Below are 6163 nucleotides of genomic sequence, written 5' to 3'. Positions count from 1 at the left end.
CAGGTTATCTGTGCATTAAAACTAAAGATTTGGTGGAGTTGATGTTAACATTCAATTATACTTTACCAACTCTCATGAAAAACCTTTAGCTAAGGGATACCTTTTCTGTTTTTTAATTTATTTTTTTGAAAAGATTTATGTGAGAGAGGGATCACGATCGGGAGTAGGGGCAGAGAGAGAGAGAAACAGATTCCCCACCAAGCAGGGAGCCAGACTCAGACTAGAGGCTTGATCCCAGGAGCTTGGGATCATGACCTGAGCCGAAGGCAGATGCTTAACCGACTAAGCCACCCAGGTGCCCCTATCTTTTTTTTTTTTTCCCATTCAGATTTCTCACTTTGTTTCAGTTTTGTAAATCCTGTGTTTCTATACAGTGGTATCTGAGATGTCCCTTTCCTAATGAGTATTCTTACTCTTTTATTGAAATTCTAGATTTCTACATCTACAATTTGTGAAAATTCACTTTGAGTTTTATATCTTCAGGAATTAATCTCTTAGGATAAGCTCTCCAATATGTACAGCAAAATCTCTGCCTCTAGTTATGTATTAGAACAAAAAGCTTCCTTCTTTATCTAGTGTATATCTCTGAATTTTCCTCTGCTGCTGGCTCCATGTTCATGTATTTTTGGTCCTAGGAGTGGTTTGAAAACTCTTCTCCTTTTTTTTTTTTTTTTTTTTTTTTAACTCTTCTCCTTTTTTTAAGGAAGAGTAACTGTGTTGAAAATGAATCCCACCCTTTTGCTGAAATATGTTCACTCTGACCATTTGGGAAACTATCAAACATATTGGCTGAATGCAGGTTAATAGTAAAAGCTTATGTATGTTATCAAGGCTGCTATGCCCAGTTGTGCCAGAGTGCATTGTGGAAGACCAGAGGAAGCTATTCACATCCTAAACCTCACTGATTTGAATATTGGGAGGACTTCTGTCTGATGACAAAGTATTTCAGTGCAAAAAAAAACCTCTTACATTTTAACAATGTTCAGATATATGGAAGTGTCTTAAGGGAGAGACGTATTTTTAAAATCTGGGGGGGCGGAAATCCTATGAGTTAGTATTGACCTTCACTGTTATAACAAGGAATCTGGAGATTGCGTTCATTCAAATACCTTTAGGCAGACAATACAACAAAGTGGTTGTGTGCATGTTATTTGGAGTCAGAAAAACCTGGCTGAAAGATTCCTTCACTTACTAGCTGTGTGACCTTGGGAGAAATATTTAACTTTTTAACTTTTCAGAAATTTGGTTTTCTCATGTGGAAGAATGGGAATGGGAAAATAAAACTTTCATAAATTAAAATACTAAATTCCTCTTGAAATGTGAGCATACATTGGCAAAAATGGGCAATGAGTAGACACTGCTGGGCCAGCAAACTAAGGAACTAAAAGACAGTTTTGAATTTTCATTATTCGTGTGTGTGTGTATGTATATATCCTATTTAATTTAAAAATGATACTGAAGGTAGATTGCTGAGCAAAGTGGTTAGCAGGTGATAACACATGTAATGGTAACTCAGATGCAAATTCATAGAAATTTGAAACATTGGCCCAAATGACCAGAACTGTGGATGATCGGAGGGTAAGATTTAATAATGGCAAGCCACATAGATAGGAGTCTTGGTACCAGAGGCTTTATATGCATCCTGTAGAATGAGCTGTTATGAATATGCCTAAAGTCCTCTGCTTCCTTTAGGCAAAAATGCAGATGTTCAATTAGAGGTGAACCAAGCTTTCCCCAGAGGAGTCGCTAGCAAGGAGTCCCTATGACATCCTGGTGTGAAGTACCCGCTTAAGAAAAATCTAAGAAACTGCCATATGAGAAGAAATGTTGGTGAAATAAGCCCTTGGGGTTTGTTCTCCACCCAAAACAGAGAAATTATAAAGTTTACCTCTGAATTCACCTGAAGTGAACTTTATAACACTTCCTGAGTGTGAAAATGGGAGGCCATAGAAAAGACTCCAGCAAGAAGGAGTGATAGAAAAGTACAGGGATTTTTTTTTACCTCCGGTAGAATCAAATCAGTAGTGATGTTCTGTGAGGAGCTCTTTTGGTGCCCAGGAGAAAATGTGATCTACCAGGAAAGAATCTATCCAGGAAACATTTTAAACCCAGATACCCTCAAGAGTTCTTGAGGCGGAATAGCTGATTGGGAGCAGATGTGGATATTTAGAAAGAGAATCTGGATGAGGCATAATTTGAACATGACTATTGTGTTCAAAACCAAATCTTTCAAGGTTACTTGTTTAACTTTTTCCTGTTGGGAATACTCTGCATTCCCCCCCCCCCCAAACCATTTCTTTCCATGGACCATCAGAGAAGCCAGATGGAGCCAAGAAGAAATATTCAGTCACAGCCCAATGTGGGTCTAGGGAAACTTTTAGTTGTGCAGGAATATCTGTGTTACAGCTTGGATTTTCTAGAAACAGATACGAAATTGATCTGGGGTATACAGTATTTATTAGGGAGTGGCACCTGTGAAGGAAAGTAGGTAGAAGAAGGATTGAGCAGAGGGAGAAGTCCAGTAGTGCTGTAACTGTGACAAAGCGTCAGCGAACTCCTGAAGGGTCCTGCAGCAAGTCCTGCCCAACAGAGTGGTCCCAGGTTGGCCTGGAATGGCTGGGCCTTTATGCCACACTTTGCTCAGTCAACGATGTAAGTTGTTTTCCTCTGCCATCGCTCCTACACTCAAGGTGAGGCATCCGGGCAAAGCAGCTCTGCAGCTGAGCTAGACCTGAAGGAACTGAAAGGGGGACACTGTTGCCCACCCTCCAACGCACCCCGCTCCGGCCACCCCCCCACCTCTCACCCTCCCCACCCTCCCCACCCTCCCTGCCCTCCTCCTCCAGCGCTACCCCCCCCCTCCTCAGGCTGCCCTCCTCCGGCTGCTTCCCCCCCCACCACCACCTTCCTCCAGCCACCCACCCCGCCCTCCTCCGGCCGGCCCATGAAGCCTTCCCTCACTGCGGTCTGAGTGGCACATCGCCAGGACCAGTACTTCTGTAGTCTAGGCATTGTAAAATGGCTTTGCTAGACAAAAGTTCAGCCAAATGCTGTATCTCTACAAATCTTGACTCTTTGTATTTTAATTCTCCACTCCCATAGAAAGCTTGTTTATTTCTTTTGTGAGCCCAGCACAGATAGTATCATATCCATTTGAACTAGGCAGGCTTCTAAATATCCACCCAGTATATATGATCCATGTTTTCCAGTATTTAGACAGATGCTCCAGCATTTTCCTCTATTTCTCTTAATATCCTAGCACTATTTTCTCATTTATTTCCCTTTTTTATATGGACTTATAAATGTCTGCTTTTCCAAGTGAAATCAGGAAAGGTAATACTCTTTATGGTGGTATTGTTTTCTCCAAATATATTTGAAAGAATAACAGAATTTACTACGTAGAAAAAGTTGTAGAATTATGATAGATAATTATAGTCCAGAAAATTTTAAAGAGTTTTAGACTTGAAATCCAAGCCTAAATTAAACTTAATTCTGTGATATGTTTTATATTTTAAGAAGTTATTTCTTCAAATAATACATGAAGGGCTTATTACTCAAAATGAGAGTCTGTCTTCCCAGGAAAAGTAAGTTATTTAATCTCTTAATAAACCAAGTTTATACCTAATATCCCTAATTGAATATCCTTAATTTAGCATGTAGCCCTAATTTAGCACATATAGTTTATTTTTCAAAAGAAAGAAAAATATCATTGCTGTGATGTTGACAGCTTAGCTTTCTTTAAGCACAGTTTTGACATTCCCTTGACCATTCCAAACCTAGATGAGACCCTTCAGTCAGGAGTTTTACAGGAGTAGGCAAGCATGAAATTAATTTTCCAAAGTGAAGTAGCTTACAGATGCCAGGAGCTCATAACTCAGTAATACGGGTAAATCCCTAAATTAGTTCTTTAGCTTCTAGGTTGTTTCACTGTTGTTATTGCTCTTATGGTTTAACTGGGTGAATTCCTTCAGTTTTTGTTTTCTTTTATAGAAAGTGGATTACACATTTTCAGACCAAGGAACCTATTTCCCATTATTCCATTTGTGTGTGTATGTCAATTTTTTGACTATAATCTTTCTCGATAAGGCCTAGGCGTGCACCAATTTTTAAATATTATTAGAAGATATTTTCCTTTCACGTTGCATTTAAAATTCTTCCAGGCCTTTCATTCTGGTCTGGTAAGAGACAGTCGTATGTACAATTACTAGTCCCATAGCTGTAATTTCTACTGTAAGGAATATACATTCTGACCTCTGAGTAAAATCATGGAGGACTTCCACATGAGGGACTATAGTATTTCGTAGAGTTTCTCATTTACAGATGAGTATGTTGGGCTGACTATATTTAAAACTTTGTAATTTTTAGTAAACATTTAGAATATAACTTTTACCATTTGTGTACTGACCTATGTTTACTATGTTATTTACCACTATTAAATATATTATTTCAACTTCTGCAAAGTAATTGTTTATTAGAAGTCTCAACCAGTTATCTAGAATAGTGGGGGGGGTGTGTGTGTGTGTGTACAAAGAGGATTCCCCAGTGGTTTTTAGCTGTAATGGCTAATTTGGAGGTTCCTAATCAAGCTTCTTCCTGTGAATTCCCTCTCCCATCTTGATTTACATAGCATCAGCTGTGAAATGCTAACAGATATTTTGTATATTATAGTATATTCTTACGGAATATAGTATATTCTTATAGTTTCATTCTTACAAATGAAACTGTTAAATCAAGTTGGGAATATCCAAATCTCTGCATTAAGAATTTACAATGAATACCCCTTCCACTCTTAAAGCACTATCAACTCCCTTCATTACAATGGAGCCTACTAGATAAATGGCAACCTGATCCAAGTCCATCTCTCAGACTAGTGGGCCATCAATCTATCCTATGTCCATTTCTGTTACCTTAGAATATAATTGGGATGGACATGCTTCAGGTTGCAAGAATTTTTCACCCTTTTTCCAAGACCTGTAGACTAAGAACAAAATGGAAGAGCTAAGTAGAAGCCCTTAAACAACATCCCTCCACTCAGGTAGAGGTAAAAAATCAGAAGCAATATTGCATCCAGGGAGGTGGTAGAGCTTAGGGTCATTCTCATAGATTTATAGGGTACAGTATTAATGTGTTTCCATTATATCCCATTTTCCAAGAAAAATAAGTTATTGCACCTTGCATCTGATTCAAAGAACAAGGCCCAGCACTTATGGACTTCTTTGTATTCTGAGGGCTGTACGTACCACACTTGGGAAGATGGCTCCAAACTGTTAATAGTAACTTGAAAAGTCTCTTCTGAGTGAGGTGCAGAGGAAGAGCAGGTTTTGCAGCAGATTCAAGCTATGATATTTGTAGCTCTACCAATTAGATCATATGGCCCAGCAGATCTCCAGTTGCTAGAGATGCCCATGATAGATAGGGATGCTTTTTGTGTTGAACTGGACCATTGTTCCCATAGACTTGCCCATATTTCTGAAGGAAGTCTGTGCCATCAGTAGTAGAAAATTCTTCCCATATGAAAAGGAGAACCTGACTTTCTACTGGACCCTAATAGAGACTGAATGCCTAAACATAGGAAAATGAACAGCTCTGCAGCTGAGCTGCCCATCATGAGCTGGATGCGGCAGACCTGTTAAATCATAAGGCTTGGTTGTCAAAGCATCAACTCAGTATGCAGATGAAACAGTGTATATATATTTGGTCTTGAAAAGGTCCAGTGGACACAAGTTAGTTTACAGAAAGTTATATCCATGTCCCTAGCCTCTGTTGCACTCACCCTTTAGGTCCAACCACAGCCCTGTGGTGTTTTCTATATACCAGGTGATTGAAAAGCAGGTAGCAAAACAGTTTATGGATGGCTTTATTTAATCCTATGGTGTACCACTGCTCAAAGCCATCACTTCAAGGTGGCCCTGCAAGATCATGTTGAGGAGACAACTTCCCAGTAGACAGAGTTCTGAGCAGTACGCCTGGACATCAACTTGGTATTGGAGGGAGAGTAACCTGAGAGAACTCCTAAGGTGTGGTCATTGTGGCTCATTGTTCAGAGGCAGAGGCCAGGAAGACTACTGGAAAGGTAGAGACTATGTAGCCTGGCTAGGAAGCATGTGGATGGTCTCATGGGAGTGAGCATAGAGATGGGATATCTCCTATCCAAGAGGATCCC

The sequence above is a fragment of the Halichoerus grypus genome, chromosome 4, assembly GCF_964656455.1.
Source record: "Halichoerus grypus chromosome 4, mHalGry1.hap1.1, whole genome shotgun sequence".
Lineage (NCBI taxonomy): Eukaryota > Metazoa > Chordata > Mammalia > Carnivora > Phocidae > Halichoerus > Halichoerus grypus.
This window is presented reverse-complemented; position numbering follows the sequence as displayed.